Source organism: Schistocerca gregaria, chromosome 2 (assembly GCF_023897955.1).
Source record: "Schistocerca gregaria isolate iqSchGreg1 chromosome 2, iqSchGreg1.2, whole genome shotgun sequence".
Lineage (NCBI taxonomy): Eukaryota > Metazoa > Arthropoda > Insecta > Orthoptera > Acrididae > Schistocerca > Schistocerca gregaria.
Window position 1 is genome coordinate 426,523,435 of NC_064921.1, and position 18,120 is coordinate 426,541,554.

An 18,120-nucleotide genomic window follows, 5' to 3' on the forward strand; every position below is an offset into this window, starting at 1 on the left:
CCAGGTTGCAAATCGACGTCCTATATAGGCTATGGAGTTTGGACCATCTTTGGAGGTGTACGAAGAGGAACATAGATCTGCGGCCTTTCTTCCTTATGCTGGAGCCTTATCGTTTATGAATGGACGAATTTTAAGGAATTTTAACATTAAGAGTGTGTCCCGTCCACCTTCTAAGATTAGGGCTCTGCTCGGCTCTGTGAAGGATGATTTGGGGACTTAGGAAACCCGGGGTGTACAAAATCCAGTGTCAATGTGGGAAAGCTTACGTTGGCCGTTCTATTCGTACAGTGCATGACAAGTGTGTGGAACATCGCCGTCAAACGAGGCTACAACAGCCGGAAAAGTCGGCGGTAGCACAACACTGCCTAAATGTGGGACACAAAATGAAATTTGAGGAAACTGTCGTGGTTGCGAACATTTCCGGCTTTTGGAACAGTGGCTATAAAGAGGCGATTGAAATTAGGTTGGCTGATAATTTAATCAACAGAGACAATGGGTTTCCTCTTAGCAAAACGTGGAATCCTTTATTATCTCGCATCAAAACTGAACGTTCTTCGGTGCGGCCCTGAATGCAATATATCGTTGCCAGCAGTGTTTCACTAAGGGCGGTGCCACCTCCCTGTTTTGGAAGGCAGAAACGGTGATGGGCGGCGCATCCTCCGTGTACTGAATAGTGCCCTATAAAGGACTAACCTGGCGTTAGTTCTCAGCTGGACTCATCAGCAGAAGCAGCATTTCCGGAAGATGGCGAACAGTTGGATCGCCGAAGTATCGAGTCAATTTGATTTTAGGATCCGGCAGCAAACCCGAAGAGACTTTCAAGACTTATTACGCAGGGAAAGCCTACGTAATCACATCCACGAAGTTTCAAATCGGTGCACACTGTGCTGCGAAGTCAAAAATCATTCTAGAAATGTGTGAAACTTGTTTAAAGAATAATAAGATAATAGCGCCGCTAAGTAGTTCGGCCGTCACAAGGTGAATTTCTTCAAACATCTAGTTAACTTACTAAATTTAGGCAACTCAGTTACGGTTGACGTGCGCTTGAAGCCGTTCGGTCTTTTTGTTGCTGTAGCTACCAGATTACCAAGAAAAATTATTCAGTCTTCGGTTACGCACACGACTGTCGAAAAATTGGATGCAGTTTTTTAATGACTAATTAGATATTAATGATTATGATAACAAGCGATCAAAAGGTTGACCTTGGACTATAAAGCGATTCTATACAGACCGTACTACAGTTTGACTTTCATCTGAAGTTACTGTAGCACAGTCTAGAGCTTTACGGCATTTCATGTAATCGGGAGTAGTCAGCGTTTTCTTGTAGCCCTATTGTTTTATTTTCCCCTAGATAAGTGTGCAGGTAAATTAAGTCTGGTCAGAATTCATGCCATTTCATATTTCCCAAATGAAAAAATCCAAGAATCTCCAAATGTTCTGTTAAGACAGTCTCCATTATCTGTGTTGAATGGGCGGAAAGTCCGTTACATTGGTATCACGGGGATTGGTTTAGATCCATTGGGATGTCTTTCAATAACTTCAGCAGTATATCTGTTGGGAATGCAGATTTAGAGCCCTGTCAATAAGACAGATATCAATGATGCGCTTCTTGAAATTTTTGCATCTCACGTTGACAGATCAACGTCGTTGTTCGTCCTCTTGTTTCAGCCAGCGTGGACTTCCAACTGACCAGCAGTGTCTTTTTCGAAGATCAATTTGCTCATCGTTTTTAAACGACACTTCCGCAGCTGCATTTACATGTGCACCTACATCTATACTGTGCAAACTCCCGTGATCTGCGTAACAGAGTGTGCACCCCATTACATCAGTTATTAGTGCCCTTTCCTCTGGCATTCACGTGTGGAGCGCGAGAAGAATGATTGTTTGAATGGCTCTGTGCGGGCTACAGTTAACCTAATCTTTTCTGACGACACCTACGAGAGCGACATGTAGGGTATAGTAGCATATTTCTAGAGTCATGAATTACAGTTGGGTCTTGAAATTTTGTGAGTAGGCTTTCTTGAGGTATAACTGCGTAGGCTCCCGCGGCCAGTCAGTCGACATAAAAGTTTTCTGTGTTTGGTACGGCATTATATTGCATAGAACTAGTGCTGGAGAAAAACCGTTTCGGCCACTGTTGCAGCAGCCTTCTTCTGGGTCATCTGATGCGTTCTGTCGTTTCCTTGCAGTAGTTTATGTCATCCATAAACAAAATTTTACATAGAAACGGCGCATCACCTTGCAGTTTTCTTTAACTCCGTTCGCAGACGGTAACTAACTGTGAATGCCATTGCCACGAAGTTGTTAATGCAGTAAAATATGGGAACTATGAAGTTTGTTTTACCGTAGTATTCGCATGTCAATCCTTCAGCTGATCACAAGTCGCACGTTCAAGCTTCTTCGAAGCGACATTTCAAATGTACATTACCAATGCTTAAATATTAATAGCATTTCTTTCGTCCGTTACTATTCTTTTACGTTGGTGTATTTTATTCTCCACACTTCCAGTTCATCGAGTGTCTTTTATAATTTTTACAAAGACAGAATAAAGACAAATCATCATTTTTTGACACGACCAGGATACCTTTCATCATTCAACCGCACCACTGTTTTACGTAGAGACTTCAAAAAGTGCATTATTCCTTCTTATTCCAGGCCAAGTAACTTATACTCAATAGTGCATCACATATCAAAGTGACACTACTTTTCAACATTAATCAATAAGTCTCTGTAAACCACAGTCCGAAAGTTCTACCAATCGTTAGATTCCTCGACGACAGTAATTAGGTCCTTGGTTGAGCATTTAAGAACTGCTGTGATCGAGCTCATCTTTACAAGATCTCTTTCCCGCTCCAGATGTTCTTTCAGTTTGCAGAAAAGAGTGGAATCTGGACTTCGCCAATCTGCAAACCGAAGTCTGTGAGGAGTGGGTCAAATTATCGTCACCAGTTCACTACGGCTTAACTCGATATTCCATTTTTTTCCACATACCATCAGAACTTCACGATCAATCTGTGTGCAATTTAGACTTTTGCCCACAGGAATCGTGGTGTTCTACATATTTCAGCACTGTAGTACATCTCCAGTTACTGCGCCATTTCACTCGCGCACTGTGTTGCACATGTTATTCGTACCGCAGCAGAACTCTGTCTGCAGGAAGCCCAGAACATATACTCTCTTCTGACAATGCCCCAGTCTCGTTGCGTAATTGACTTAGCGTGGGATGAAATGTATAACATACTTTCAAAAGTCCCTATGACATATTTAGGCGATATTTGTGGAGCGGTTCATACTGAGGCAGAGAAAGCGAGTTAGCTCGTCCAATATAGGACGGCAGCCATACGACACAGATATCTGTATCGCTTTGCCCGACGCAACATGGCGTGATGGTCAGTCTACGCAGCTCATATCGTACAACATAAGGGAAGCGCAGTTTCATATCGTTCAATTTGTTTAAAATAATTGGTTTTGTTGATGAAGCAAAGCTACATCCCTTTTACTACTTTTATTTTTCGCTTAACAAATCAAAAAATACTGTTTTGGGATTCGATTGTGCATGCTCTCCACTGTATATTGATTTTCATTGTATTCTGAAGAGACGCCGATGTTGCATTGTTTTTTTTTCCTTCATTGTAATCTCATTCCCTGCCCCATATGGGCAGTGGAGGGCTGGCAGTGGCACAGTCCACTGCTCTTCAGCCAAATGGTCTTAACAAAAATACAAGGGGAACTCTTACATAAAAAATAGGGGTAATAGTGGGGACATATAAATACAGTAAATGGAGATGATGGGAGTTAAATATACACTAATAAAGAGATCTTGGGGGACAATTAAAAAGTTGACATAAAGTTAAAAGAACACAGCTGGCAATCCGTTGCGTACTTAAAATCTCTGGAGTCAAACACAAGCTAAAAGTCAGCCACAGTATAAAATCACACATACCGAGACACTTAAAAAAACCATTGGAAACGACAGAACACTCAAAGCGAATAAAATCCGCTGGTAGGGACCTGCCGAAGGATTGGAGGTCGGAGAGCAGGAAAAAAGAGGGGAGGGGTGATAGAAGCGGGAGGAAGAGGAAAAGGGGAGGACAGGGGGCGCACCAAGACGCAGGAGAAGGGCTGGGCAGGAGATGGAAAGGGAAGACAAGGCAGGAGGGAGTGTAGAGACACTTAAGGGGAGCACAGGAGAGGAAGGGAGTAGAAGGGGGAAAGCCACTCAGGACAAGGGAGTCAGAGGAGAGAGGAGCCCTGATGAGGAGGCAGGAGGAGGGTGGGATTAGAGTCGGTAGGAGGGGTAGACGTCATGGTGAAGCTCATCAACTGGGAATGTAGACGGTGGAAGTTGCATTGGGAAAGGAGGTGGAGAGTGTGGAGATGGAGAAAGGGTAGGACACAATGGTAAAGGTGTGGCAATGGGCTGGGGGTGGAGAGGCAGGAAAACACCAGGGGGTGAGGGGGATCGAGTTGGTGCACAATATACAGGGTGTGGATGTGGTCAAAGAAAAGGAGAAAGTGGGGAAAGGCGATGAGGTGATAGAAGATTTGTGTGGGGGATGGAAGGTGGATAAAGAAGGCGAAGTGGAGTGCATGGCGTTCAAGGATTTAGAGGTCTTTATAGAACCTGGGAGAGGTAGAAATCTAATAATGCTAGCATAGGAAAGAATGGGGCAGATCAAGGATTTGTAGGCGTGAAGAATAGTGGAAGGATGCAGTGCCCATGTCCTGCCAGACAAGAGTTTCAGGAGGCGGTGTCTACTGTGAGCTTTGTGTTGGACTGCAAGGAATGGGGAGTAAGGGTAGAAGTGAGATGGATAGGACGGCCATAAATGGTGAGGTATAAATCATGGAAACAAAGGTGTGGATAGTGTGGCCTATGATGATCGCCTGGCTCTTGAAGGGGTTGATATGGAGAAACCATTAGTTGCACCAAGTGGTGAACTGGTCAAGGTTGGTTTAGAGGGTACGTTTCGACTGTTGAAGGGTAGGATAAAGGGCTAAGAATGCAGTGTATTCAGCAAACTAGAGGAGACGAAAAGGCGGGAGAGGTTTGGGCATATCAGCAGTGTACAGAAGATAGAGGAAAGGGGAAATGATGAAGCCTTCGGGCATTCCAGCAGAGGGATAGAAGGTATTCGAGTTGCAATTGTGGATAGTGACATAGCAGTGAAGACAGGAGATGAAGGAAGCAATCACATGGACCAAATTGATACGGAGAGCATAGGTCTGGAGTTTGAAGAGGAGCCTGGGATGCCAGACATAGTAGTAGACATACTGGAGGATGGATTCCCAGTCAGCAGGGTGGTAGTCATGGACAGAATTTGGAGGGGCAGTTGGGCGGGGGGCTGCAGGGGGCTCATGGGCAGAGAAGACGGTGAGAAGGACAGGGAGATCATCACTACCAACAGCATCGAGGATGTCCACAGCGATGCAACCAAGGAGGTTGGGGGAAGCATGGATAACATTGGGGATGGAGTTACTTTCAGGATGGGTATGTTGTGGGAAAGGAACAAGGTCACCATGGAGGGTGGCAGGGAACTGATGCCTCCACCAAAAGGTGGCAGCGCCACAGCTGTGGATGTTGAGGTCAGCAGCAATCACGTAGGTGGAGAAGGTGCCGTCAACATGGGAAATGAAGACTTAGGGGAGAGGAGCTGCAGGATGGATACAGATAGTGGCACTGGTGATGGAGAGAAAAAGATGCTGGGGAGGAGATGTTCAGTTGGGCCATTGAGGAGGAGTTCTGGTTGGACAGGGAGATTCTTGAGGTGGCCAATTGCGGCCCCAGCTCAGATGAGGGGAAGGGGATTTTTGGTGCAGTGAAGGAGATAGAGAGAGGCACGTACAACATGGTGAGGTTGTAGGAAAGTTTCATTAAGTATGGAGTCAACCTGGTGCTGGGATAGGGTGTGGTTGAAGAGGGATTTGTTGGCAGGGAGATGTGAATCTTGAGGTAGTGAGGTAGACGAGACAGTACTCATGATGTACCAGGTGGTGGGAGGGCGGAAGGAAGCGGGGTGAGGAGAGAGGGGCTTAAACGAGGGTGTAGAGGCGTGTAAAAGCAAAGTGGGCCTGGTTGTGCGAGTAGGTGGCGTAGGTATTTAAGTGGAAAATAGAGCATGTGGTGAGGGAAATCTGCTGGAGGGTGTGGGATGCTTTAAGGATTGGATGTTCTGCAGGACAATGATTATGAACTGTATGATGTCTTCTGCTGTAGGGGGAGGTTGGAGGGTCGATGGGGCGAATAGTGACAGTGAGCTCAGGGTTGGTGGGAGGGGTTTTTGCTTTGCATTTGGAGGAGAAGGTGGGGTGGGGCTCGTTGCAGGTGTTGCAGAAAGGGGGACAGGAAAGATTAGGACATTGTTTAAGGAAGGGGGAGGCCCTTACAATGGGGGCAGGTGGGGAGGGGGGAGGGGTTCTTGCAGTTTTGGGTGAGGTGGTCATGTTACATTGGCATCGCCCTAAAGTAACGTACTTCATCACATAGATTTCCAGAGCGAGAATTTCATTTGGATGATGATTTTTTCGAAGCTGCTCACCATCATTCAAATTATATTTACTGCCAGGATACAAAAAGGAGACAATGCATAAAAACCAATATACAGGACGAACTTTTAAAAAAAACGACAAAAGACAGGACTGGAAATGGAGGAAGGAAGGCCTAAGAAAATGTGCTCGGAAATGCGTCGTTACCACGGTAGATGCCGCTGATGAATGAAACTTCCTCTGACCATGTGGCGTGTGTTCCTTGTGTGTTGCAGGGTGCGTGATTAACGCAGCATACTGTAAGCAGCAGAATGGTCCAGTATCCGATCTGCGAACAAGTCGAGATGGTGTTTGTGTATAGCCAAGCATCGGTAGATAGGCAATACGTCTATGAAAAGACAATTCACTCACAGACACCAACCACATGACACAACCTTTCTTGTTCATTTGTATGATGATGGGTCCTTTCAGACACACGACTGTGCATACACCAGATCCGGAGGAGCAGGTTCTACAGGATAATGAGATGAACCCTAGTATAGTCTCCAGACAATTGGTCGTCCAACATGGTGCTAGCCAAAGTATGATTATGTGTATCCTGTATGCGAGACGCTACTATTCCTATCGCCTGAAACAAATACAAGGATTTCCCTCTACAGGAAGGATTTTGTCGATGGTTTTGCACCAGACGACCACAATTATGGAATTTCTGTCATCATTTCTCTTCCCCGACGAAGCATTCTGCTGCGTACAGTACTCTCCATCAATCATCTAGCCTGAGACACTTAAGAAAGACATATAACGTGGTTAGAGTGACTTTCATTCACCCGCGCCATCCACTGTGGCAACAATGCATTTCTGGACACATGTTCACATCACCTTTCTTCCTCCATTTCCAGTCCGGAAACCGTCAGTGCAGTTGATCGGATTCATTAATGTTCACCCTGTACAAGTAAGAGGTCACTGAAAGCAGTCTGAGGTAAGACGATAGACCAGGGAGCCACAAAGGTCACCACACTTGGAACGGTTCTCGAGCAGGACCACCAAGAGTCACGTAAGTCGATGGCTCACACGCCACTGGACACTCTTTAGCAGTGCCACTGTTGGGCATCCGAAGCATCGTAAGCAAACACAGATAAGATCTCCTGTGCCGTATGGCACCCATTCGCGATTTCTTGCATACTCCGGAAGTTTGATGAGAAGAAACGCTGTTTTTAGAGAAGTGCCAGAAGGCACTAATGCGCATGAAACATAAAAAGCTGTGCTTCTCCCAGAAAGTGTCAGATACCATAGGTGCTATCTCGAAAATAGAATAAGAACCCACAATTTTGGGATCCTCTACAGACTTGTGACAGTACTGGACTTTGGCATTACAAAACCAAACTTTCAAGGAACATAATAAATGCCTTGCTTAGCAAATATGAATGACTAGAAGTTAGAGAGAGTAACTCGACTATGCTGACGAGGACTCATCTCGCTGAACGGAGAGAGACATGGAAAGAGAGAGTGTGGTGTCTTGTTTCAGTGTTAAATGATAGGACGCGGATTACTGGTTATACTCCTTTTAACAACCCAGGGGAGGTGATCAAAGTTTTCTAAGAAAAAATGCGGAAATGCTTTTTCTTTTTAGGGTACAGTCGGTACAAAGTTATTTCTTCTTATGATCTCTTCGGAGAGAACCTTTATTACCTCTTCTTACGCCTTTTTCTCTGAGAACTTGCACCGCATAAATCCACGCCTGCTGGGCTGCGATGCCACCAGAACAGATGTATCGGGGGCTTAGAGATATTTCAGGCTGATTCGCACTTCGTCGTTGGTGAAGGTCGTCGGTGTGCCACCAATGTCTGGTTCTGCAACCACTTCTACCTCCACTTACCATGGTGAGATCGAGACATAACCACAAGACTATGTGTAGGGCCAATGAAACCATTTTATAGAATATCATAAGTTCAAGATCCACCTTGGAGACTTGTATTCAAATTCAATGACCAGCTTGCTTTCGGCTCTGACCGCAGGTTCAATATAGTTCCCTTCTTTATTACTGTCTTTTCTGCCAACGTCACCACAATCACGGTACAACTTTGCCATTGAAATTGTTTCATTTACGCGATTATCGGAATCTTACCCCCGACCCTTGTAACAGATGTGTTAAGGTATCAGTAGAATAATACGAGGGTTGTTTTTTAAGTAAGGGCCGTTTCTCTTTAAAAAAAAAGATACAAATACTTTTGTAAAAAAAAAACTTTTATTTTCTGATTCTACACACTTTTATATATTTTTCTACATAGTTGCATTGTTTATTTAAGCCCTTGTCATACCGTGCAACTAAGTTTTTAATTCCCTCTTCAAAGAATTCGGCCGCCTGCTCCGACAGCCAAGAGTTCGCGGCCGCTTTCACTTCATCGTCGTCATTGAAGCGCTGCCCGCCAAGATGGTGTTTCAGGTACCGGAAAAGGTGAAAATCGCTAGGAGCAAGGTCGGGGCTGGTCCAAAACTTCCCAGCCAAAAGAATCAATCAAATCCCGAGTCTTTGGGAGGTGTGAGGCCTAGCGTTATCGTGCAGAACTCCTTTTATCAGCATGCCGCGCCTTTTGTTTTGATTTGCTCTGCGGAGCTTCTTTAGAGTTGCACAGTAGATATCTGAGTTGATTGTCGTTCCTCATGGCATAAAGTTCACTGGCAAAACACCGCGCCGGTCCCAGAACACAGTTGCCATAATCTTGCGCTTTGACAGCGTCTGTTTGGCTTTGACCTTGACGGGTGAGGTTGTGTGTCGCCATTCCATCGATTGTCGCTTTCTTTCGGGAGTGATATGGGATACCCATGTTTCATCTCCAGTGACAATTTGACTCAATATGTCATCCCCTTCTTCCTCGTAACGAATCAAAAAGTCCTATGAAGTGGCAAATCTCTTCCCTTTGTGGTCCTCTGTGAGGAGTCTGAGTACCCACCGAGAACACAGTTTCTTAAAGTTTAGGTTTTCAGACACAATTTTGTACAAAACCGATCTTGAAACTTGCGGAAATTCCAAAGAAAGAGTGGAAATTGTGAATCTTCTGTCCTCACGAATCTTTGTGTCGACTGCAGCCACCAAATCATCAGTGATCACAGAGGGCCGGCCTAAGCGTTCTTCGTCATGGACGCTTTGACGGCCATTTTTAAACCCTCTAACCCATTGACGCACTTTACCTTCTCTCATTGCATTGAAGCCATAAACTTCTGTTAACTGACGATGAATTTCTGCAGCTGATAGGCTTCTCGCGGTCAAAAAACGTACCACTGACCGTATCTCACACGCGGCGGGCGATTCAATAATCGTAAACATTATAAAGTAGCACAGCGATGTGTACACGTCAGCTACAGAGCTGCAACTTGCATCAGTGTGAACCACAAGGATGCCGGCAAGTGGTGCGGTGGCTTGTTGCGGCGTCCGCGCGAAGTACGGGACTATACGCGCGAACAGCCATTACTTAAAAAACAGCCCTCATATTATCACTGCTCGTCAAATATTTTCTTTAACGGAACTGAAATCTGGTTTCACAGGACAGAGTGGATCAGGTTGTGGAAAGGGGCCCAAATCATGTGCTGTTATTTACTATTAAAAACAGTCTTGATCACGATTTATCAAGGTGACCGGTTTCTACGACTACTGTGGCCATCTTCAAACTATTGAGTAGGAACCTCTTTCTGTTGAAGAATCACTACTCCAACAGAAAGAGCTTCCTACTCAATGGTCTGAAGGTGACCACAGTAGTGGTCGAAACTGGCCACCTTGATAAATAAATCGTGATCAAGACTGTTTTTAATAGTAAATATTTGTAAGACATTGATCACTGCCACTCCCATAATGTATTCAAAAGTAATTAACATCTGCTGTTAGTTGCACAAACATACAAACTTTATTAGCTAAAATATTAAATCACGCACGCCCTTAAAAGAATTCGGAAACAATGCGGCTGAAGGCTAGAACACAAGTTATTAAAATTGCGTTAAGGAATACATACAGCTGAAGGCCTTAGTTACAAAAAGAAGAACTGATAGCTTAAGGCCTGGATAACAAGAACTCCAGTAAGGAAATTTTAAAAGGTCTTAGACAAAGACCCTTCAAATTTTAATTTAAGTAGGCTGAAGGCCTTAATGTTAAAATACTTCACATAAGATTCGGCTGAAGACCATATACTGAACATAGAACAACTCAAGGCTTAAAAGGCCTGGATAACAATTTAAGATAGAGAGGAAAATTTTGAAATTTCAAATGTTTCTTTCTTGGACGGCTGAAGGCTGTATCCTAAAATACTTGGCATAAAGTTTGGCTGAAGGCCATATACTGAACACAGAACCACTCTTGGCTTAGGGCCTGGATCAAAAATTAAGATAGAGAGAAAATTTTCAAATGATGAATTTTTTTTACTTCAGATGGCTGAAGGCCTTATCTTCAAATATTTCACATGACGTTCAGTTGAAGGCCACATACTGAACATTGAAACAAACTAAATTAATACACGGCTGAAGGCCTCACACATTAATTGAGACAAAATAAAATCACAATCCCAAACGACAGAACAGTGGTGCTCAGAAGTGATCCAAGGTTTGACTGGGGAGAAAACTCTAACAGTAGGTTAAGTGAGACAGGCAGCCTTGCATAACACTAAATAATCGTGTGGCAGCACGACCTAGGGACTGAAGAACCATCCAACAACCCAATCAATTCCCTTCCGCCCAACCAACGGCATGACTACCGGAAATATCAGCAAGAGTGAAGAATGGTTCAAATGGCTCTGAGCACTATGGGACTTAACATCTGTGGTCATGAGTATCCTAGAACTTAGAACTACTTAAACCTAACTAACCTAAAGACATGACACACATCCATGCCCGAGGCAGGATTCGAACCTGCGACCGTCGCAGTCCCGCGGTTCGGGACTGAGCGCCTGAACCGCTAGACCACCGCGGCCGGCCCAAGGGTGAAGATCGCAGAAGGACTACGTCTTGATAATAAATTGTCATTTAAACACAGTCAACGCCCAATAACCACTCAAGGAAACGAAAATGGAGAACAACATCAAACTGTCGAACTACACGCCATGCTGGACAGCATCAACACAGCGAGAAAATACACTGCCGGAAAAGTATGCTTACGACCAGGGCAGGTAACCGGAACGTTAATGGCCACAAGGCAGAAGATATGCTGGTGCACTTCACTAATAAATTACAATTATTTCAATAGTTGAACACGATACAGGAAGATGGCTGCAAAATTTGCCGACTCCTGAACACCATACATTACCGCTTGTGAGAACAGCCCAGAAAGCAACAACCGGCAATGAACGTAGAGATGTCACAGCAGTTGAGGTTTCGTAACAGGTTAACTGATCACTCAGCTCCAGTATCCAGGTCCAGTGGGCAACGAACTTTGCAGCTCTCGCAGCTAGTGCCTCACAACTCCGATGGCGCATGCATGCTGCCAGCGGCCCTGGCCTGGCCACACGCCATGGAGACTTCCTCGCTGCTCTGTCGCAACCGACCGACTACGCACACACCACCACACGAAAAATACAGCGGTCACACCAAAGATGGTACAGCAGTACTTGTATCGATAAACGCTGCTGCTGCCACTGACGGAGTCAAGTGAGCAACTCGTTCAGGTAGTGACTGAGGGAGCAATAAGACGCCACTGGAGGGTGAGAAAATGCCAAAAGAAAAAAAAAAAAAAAATGCATCACCGCGAGCCGATCACGGCTCAGGAATGAACCGAATTGTGATTCTTGTTTCATTTAGTAATCATTTAACTCCTAATTCATTATTTTGGGAGGTGATTTACTGACGTTTCTCAGAATCACAGCCCAATTTCCACACCTCCGATTTTGAATCGCGCAACCGTAAGGTAACAGAGCCTGTAACAGGCTGGCATATCTTCAGTAGGTAAAGTTAACAGCTTTATGCGAAGCAACATGCTTCTCAGACATTTCTGGATCCTCTCACCAATCGATCTCCGGCTGGCCACATGATCTCACACGGACTGACCTCCCCTCCCCCCTCCGAGGGACCACTGCTCGGCAGTTTTGTTCGTTGCCTCACGTTCTACTCTCCTTGGGCTCTGAGTTTCTTCTTTTATCTTTTCGTTGATGGGCTCAATTTGCTATCTCATCCAATAAATTATCGACACTGCTAACCATAGTTACCCTTCTTTGTACAGGCCGACAAAATTTCTACTGCTGCCAGTCGAAAATTCCCTTGGTGGCCACTGCGGAAGTCATGTACACTCCTGCAAATTGAAATAAGAACACCGTGAATTCATTGTCCCAGGAAGAGGAAACTTTAATGACACATTCCTGGGGTCAGATACATCACATGATCACACTGACAGAACCACAGGCACATAAACACAGGCAACAGAGCATGCACAATGTCGGCACTAGTACAGTGTATATCCACCTTTCGCAGCAATGCAGGCTGCTATTCTCCCATGGAGACGATCGTAGAGATGCTGGATGTAGTCCTGTGGAACGGCTTACCATGCCATTTCCACCTGGCGCCTCAGTTGGACCAGCGTTCGTGCTGGACGTGCACACCGCGTGAGACGACGCTTCATCCAGTCCCAAACATGCTCAATGGGGGGACAGATCTGGGGATCTTGCTGGCCAGGGTATTAGACTTACACCTTCTAGAGCACGTTGGCTGGCACGGGATACATGCGGACGTGCATTGTCCTGTTGGAACAGCAAGTTCCCTTGCCGGTCTAGGAATGGTAGAACGATGGGTTCGATGACGGTTTGGATGTACCGTGCACTATTCAGTGTCCCTTCGACGATCACCAGAGGTGTACGGCCAGTGTAGGAGATCGCTCCCCACACTATGATGCCGGGTGTTGGCCCTGTGTGCCTCGGTCGTATGCAGTCCTGATTGTGGCGCTCACCTGCACGGCGCCAAACAAGCATACGACCATCATTGGCACCAAGGCAGAAGCGACGCTCATCGCTGAAGACGACACGTCTCCATTCGTCCCTCCATTCACGCCTGTCGCGACACCACTGGAGGCGGGCTGCACGATGTTGGCGCGTGAGAGGAAGGCGGCCTAACGGTGTGCGGGACCGTAGCCCAGCTTCATGGAGACGGTTGCGAATGGTCCTCGCCGATACCCCAGGAGCAACAGTGTCCCTAATTTGCTGGGAAGTGGCGGTGCTGTCCCCTACGGCACTGCGTAGGATCCTACTGTCTTGGCGTGCATCCGTGCGTCGCTGCGGTCTGGTCCCAGGTCGACGGGCAAGTGCACCTTCCGCCGACCACTGGCGATAACATCGAAGTACTGTGGAGGCCTCACGCCCCACGTGTTGAGCAATTCGGCGGTACGTCCACCCGGCCTCCCGCATGCCCACTATACGCCCTCGCTCAAAGTCCGTCAACTGCACATACGGTTCACATCCACGCTGTCGCGGCATGTTACCAGTGTTAAAGACTGCGATGGAGCTCCGTATGCCACGGCAAACTGGCTGACACTGACGGCGGCGGTGCACAAATGCTGCGCAGCTAGCGCCATTCGACGGCCAACACCGCGGTTTCTGGTGTGTCCGCTGTGCCGTGCGTGTGATCATTGCTTGTACAGCCCTCTCGCAGTGTCCGGAGCAAGTATGGTGGGTCTGACACACCGGTGTCAATGTGTTCTTTTTTCCATTTCCAGGAGTGTAGTATGAGAACTTCACTGTGTGTTGCTGCTTTTCTAGCTGACTGCTTGAAATGCTTTCATCAGTTGATAAGGAGGCTGCAACCTAACGACAAATCCGCTTGTTTGTAACGGGAAAGCCTACGCTGCCGGCGGCGGTGGCCGAGCGGTTCTAGGTGCTTCAGCCGGGAACAGTACGACTGCTACGGTCGCTGGTTCGAATCCTGCCTCGGTCATGGATGTGTGTGATGTCCTTAGGTTAGTTAGGTTTAAGTAGTTCTAAGTTCTAGGGTACAGATGACCTCAGAGCCATTTGAGCCAAAGCCTACGCTCCACCCAAGTGTCTCCAGGCGTTTGGGGCTCTGTGATAAAACTTCGCTGTCAGCAAGCTTTTCAGAGCGAAGCTAACACTTCCGTCAAATTTTACTTGCCTGGCTCTCGGAGAAGCCTCACGCCCAGGTACAGTCGGAACCGAGCCCTTTCGACCTGACCGCCTGCCGGCGAAGTGTTACAACTTACAGCAAGAAAGGTTATTTACGTTGACATTTCCATTTTGTCAAACGCATGTTGCTTTCGGTACCAAGTATCTTCATCAGTCTATTCTCTACCGTACAATCTTCGAAATGGTACTCCCAAGCAGGTGTGCCACTTGATGAAAGTTTGTCTCTAGACAGAACCAAATAATTTTCTTTCTTTTTAATATATTCCATTATGGAGTCGAGGTGGCAGTTGTCGTTATACTGGTTATCACTGTTAGCATTCAACCGTGATTCTTATACATATATTTTAACAATTAGTTTCAAGAGACAATGCTCTCATCATCAGGTTGTAAAGTCTATGTCACAAAATTAAACGGACTAAAAAGACAAAATACCATCACAAATAGTTGGGAAGTCCATAGAGTAAAACAGAATTAAAAGTATATTGGACTGTGGGTCCTCGTCTTACATTGAAGTTGTTGACACAAGTCGATGGCCGTCCCTTAGCTACCAAATATGCTGTCGTACTGCGCCGTTTCGAGAGCTGTTGTGGACTGATATGCCTAGATGTTGTGGCGTGGTTACAGCCGTGTGCTTGACGGTAACGCTATCTATTGGGGGCCTGATTCCCTTAATGCATTGGTCTGCCATCGTTAGCCTCTCGCAACTCCGTCAGTGACATGCTACAAGTTTAAAATTGCATACCTGCCCTAAAATAATTCTAAAAACCCGCTAAAAAATCTCATTTCTTTAAAATTATCTTGTGCATTTAGAATATTGCTTTGTTTCTTTTCATGGATAGCTATCTCGAATTCCTCTAGTAAATCAAGTTTCCTCCCTTTCTTTTCTACATGCAATATTTCTACGTTGTCTTCTATGCTGTTAAGGGGATGGTCTGTTTCATATATATGGTTCGCAACAGCTGATTTGTCATAATTTCCTAACCTGAACGCATATTTATGTTCTTTATACCGGATCGCGAATGATCTTCCTGTCTGATCTTTCTGTTTATGATGATCGCTCTTCCAAGGAACAGTAAGCCAGAAATATCTAGTAACTATCAAAATATGGCCGCTAGCAAAATTAAGCAACTACGGCTGATCTTACTAGTTGTAACTGTGATGAAAAATAAATCACTATTCTAATTTGATTTCATCGCTTTGTTGTTACAAAAACTTGAATAAGCAATACAGGCATGCACAATGAAAACTTGTTTCGTTTTATTAAGCTAACAAAATCTCAAATACTAAATTACGATTTGTGTACTGTAAAACTGTGATAACAATGTTGGTTTCGAAATCATTTAAGAGGGCGTGCCGAAATGTAACAGCTCTGAGTTTTTTTTGTGAGAAAACTTTTAAACTTTTCAAATACAACAAACTTTATAAACATTATATCTTTATTCTTCATGTCTACATATTTATTCCTCAACATAATCACACTCACAAGAGAGACCAGTCTGGTGATATCGTCACTGCGGACTGTTTGTTTATCAAGCCACAACCACACCACTGCTTTGCAACGGATCATCACTATGGCAGTGAAGACCTCGAAATGGCCTTAAAATTTTGGAAAAGCCACAACCACACCTCTGCTTTGCGACGGATCGTCACTATGGCAGTGAAGACCTCGAAATGGGCTTTAAATTTTGGAAAAGTTCTAAATCCGATAGGGCCAAGTTGGGAGTGCATGGAGGATAATCGATAACAGTGATTGTTGCAGATGTCGCACCGGTCGCGTATGGTCTTGCATTGTCATTCTGAAGGAGAGAGTCCTCCTTTTGTGGAAGCACACTTCGAATTCGAAACTCCATCACAGCAGGCTATTTCTTAGACACCGACATAGTAACGTGGCACAGCGCCAGGTTACACGCTACAATTGGTAGCCCTCCAGTGTCAGATGGATGCCAATATATAGGCATGACGAATGCTGGTGTTCAATGTTAATAACGTGTATTCTATTCAAAAGTTTTAAGGGTTTTCACATTGTACCAATGCAGAAAATGGTTACACAAAAAATTAATTGTTATTGTCACAATTTATGTATCAAATAACTAATTTCACTCAACAACTCAAATTTCAGTTTCGTTATGAGTATGTCAATTTTTATTTAAGTTTGCCTATTATTCACAGTCTCTCTGAAAATTTAGAGAAACGTTCAAAACTAATGAGCTGTGCTTTTGTGCTATTGCATAAATAGCTATTTATTTTTAAGTTTCTATGTGATATTGTTGATTCTTGTGGAATGTAATGTGTTGATAGCTCTAACGTGATTAAAAATTGGCCTTAACTACTTTCTACGTAATATACACATTTTTAAATTTGATAGGTTTCTTCAAGAATTGCATATGATAAGAACCACAAAATTAAAACACTTTTTAGATTGGCTCTACAATTTTGCTTATTTAATTTTTTACAGATGTATCAGAGGGTGCACTGGCTCAAGACTACACTAATCCCAGTTTAGTCATCTGTTAGTTCTTTATGTCTTGGAAAATATATGGTAGCATGTCGAACTTCGAATTTCTAGCCCACACAGGGAATAGAGATGGGTTACCTGGAAGTAGGCAGAAGTGAAAGCGGCTCGTCGTAGGCTACACGAAACTGAAGGTAAAACGCTTGCCGAGTTCCTTAACCATCTTAGACAGTTGACCTCCCTCTAAAACTTCTAATAGAATCACTGCTATCACCAAAGAAGCCGACTGATTCTTAGAAAGAGTGAAGAACAGATACAGATCAACAAGGGAAGAAGTGTTATCGTTCCCTTGAGCCAGCCGTACCCAACTGAAGACATGTTGAGAAATGTGCTCACTTAGACATATCGAAGCTACTTGGGTGAAAAACTTACCACTCGACGTCAGGATGTGTTGGAGTGCTTCGTTCGCGTACCACAGACTAAGTCAGGCAGTAGTCGTCGGAGCTCGGTGGTATCGTTGTTGTTGATAAGGCAAGTGGCCCGTTGCGTAAGGGCAGTAGATTGCATTCGGCCTAGCGGGCTGGCCGTTGTAATTGCGTCATTGTATACTGAGGGAGCGAGTGTGGCCTGTTTTACTTCCAGTTTCCTTAGAACTGCGCAGGTTGACAACCATGCGTTAGTTTTTGTTAACATAGATATTGGGACGTCGAATAACCACGCGAAAGTCAAGACGACGTGAAGATTTATAGTGCACGACACGGTAGTGTATCCCTACCAGCGACGGAAACAGAGGAATAACTACAGAAGGCGTTTTATAGCTACTGTTATTACGTATTCCACGTTGCTCAGTGAAGAGTGAAGTGTCGTACTCGAGGGAAGCGCTAGAGGTCATCCGCAATTATTGACAATGTTTCTCTCGAAATTAGCAATTCAAGTTGTGAATTAAGTTGTAATTTTATTCACAAAATCGTTTTTCATGCACTTGCGAAAGATTCTCAAATGTGTTAACTGGTTACACAGAAGACAACACAGTCACACAATCAAATATATGATACCAGACTACATGTGTCGTTGTCTTCT

General features: G+C 44.8%; 1 protein-coding gene across 4 annotated transcripts in view; it reads right to left on the reverse strand.

Moving 5' to 3' along the window:
- Positions 1-17,549, reverse strand: part of LOC126324086 (uncharacterized) — an 85,082-nt gene extending 67,533 nt beyond the window's left edge. For 2 of the 4 annotated variants that reach the window (XM_049994937.1, XM_049994936.1), the window contains exon 1: positions 6,694-6,814. The gene's annotated coding sequence lies outside the window, so the exon portion shown is untranslated. Of the gene's footprint in view, positions 1-6,693; positions 6,815-17,472 lie in introns of those variants that run through there. The other 2 variants (XM_049994933.1, XM_049994934.1) reach the window with 2 other exon arrangements.
- Positions 17,550-18,120: the final 571 nt, after the last annotated feature.